Source organism: Myotis yumanensis, unplaced genomic scaffold (genome assembly GCF_028538775.1).
Source record: "Myotis yumanensis isolate MYYU_CA2020_CCGP unplaced genomic scaffold, mMyoYum1.0.hap1 SCAF_19, whole genome shotgun sequence".
NCBI lineage: Eukaryota > Metazoa > Chordata > Mammalia > Chiroptera > Vespertilionidae > Myotis > Myotis yumanensis.
In genome coordinates this window covers 13,741,217-13,742,868 of record NW_027223770.1, presented here as the reverse complement: position 1 = coordinate 13,742,868, position 1,652 = coordinate 13,741,217, and positions in this window count along the sequence as shown.

Genomic DNA, 1,652 nt, shown 5'->3' with positions numbered 1-1,652 from the left:
CCGGACCCGCCTGCCGCGCGGGCGAGCGGAGGGCGGGTCTTGGCGGTGCACGGCCAATCCCTGGGCGCGGCCGCCCCGCATTGGGGAATCCGCGGAGCGGGCTGAGGAGGCCGCCAATCGGCGGCGCAGGGCTCTCGAGGCCTCGGCGTGCAGCCCAATAGCGCGGCCGCGTGGGCGGGACCAGAATCTGAGGCCGCGGCCGCGCTAACCGTCGCAGCCCGGGCGGGGCTTGCCGCGCGGAGGGCGATCGCCGCGAGGAGCGCCGGGAACGGGGCGCGCAGGGAATGCCGGGAACAGAGGAGCGCTGGGAACGCCGGGAATGGGGGGTTGGGGGAGGGTTACGGGGGATGCCGGGAATGCCGGGAGTTGAGGGCGCTCGGGTGGTCTCAGGGCTCCGTCTGTCTCCAGTCTAGGCAGTGCGGACGAGAGTGTCCACACAGAAATTTTCCAATTAAAATAATTAAATATAATCATTAGGGATAAAAGGACAAGTATCCTCAATTGTCTGGCAGTTTTCCATTTGCCAATACTGTGTCAGGAGCCTCAAGAAAGGGAGGATATAGGAAATGAAAGGACCGTTATTCCTTAGTTAGACCAGAGTGCCGGTAAATAAATGGTGAAGGAATGATGGAAATAGAAAGTATCCCACTTGGCAGACAGCACTTTAACTGCTTCAGACAAAATTCTTCATGGATGCTAAAAAAAAAAAAAAGTGGGCAAGCCTTGACTGGTTTGGCTCAGTGGATAGAGCAGGGGGCCATGGACTGAAAGGTCCCGGGTTCGATTCCGGTGGAGAGCATGTACCTTGGTTGCGGGCCGATCCCCAGTAGGGGGCGTGCCGGAGGCAGCTGATTGATGTTTCTCTCTCATCGATGTTTCTAACTCTATTCCTCTCCCTTCCTCTCTGTAAAAAAATCAATAATATATATATATTTTTTAAAAGTGGGCAAACGTATGAGAAACTGGTGGTGGGGTGTGTTTTACAGAGGTGCGGTTTCTTCCCCAATTGCAGTGGAAAAAACCTGAGAGACACCACCGTAACAAAGTGATCAAAGTCACCAGCAAACGTATACACATCCAAACTTATCAAGTTATACACTGTAAGAATGTGTTGCTTGTACGTTAATTATACTCAAATAAAACTGAAGGGGAAAAGAAGCACCAGAAAAGGGAAAAATTGTGTGCCTCCTGAGGGCATGTATCACTTGGTATTTCTGCCCAAAAGGCTAACCCCTGAATGTCATCATGAAGAAAAATCAGACAAACCCAACTGAGAGACATTCTACCAAAAAACTGGCTGGTACTTTTCTAAAGTGTCAAGATCATGGAAGTCAAAGACAGACTAAGGAGCCATCTTTGATGAAAGGAGACACAACCAATTGCGATGTGGGATCTGGATCAGAGATTGGAAGCTGGCTTAGGAAAGGGATAATAGTGGGGGAATCGGTAAAATTCAAATAAAGTCTGTAGATCAGTTAATAGTATTTAACAATGCTACTTTCCTGATTGTAATCATTTTATTGTAGTTAGGTAAGGTGTTAACATTTGGGGGAAGTGGATGAATGATATTGGAATTCGTTGTTCTGTTAACATAAAAAATAAACCAGTAAAGAATTTCTGTGAGTTTATTTGAGCCAAACTGTTGACAATTG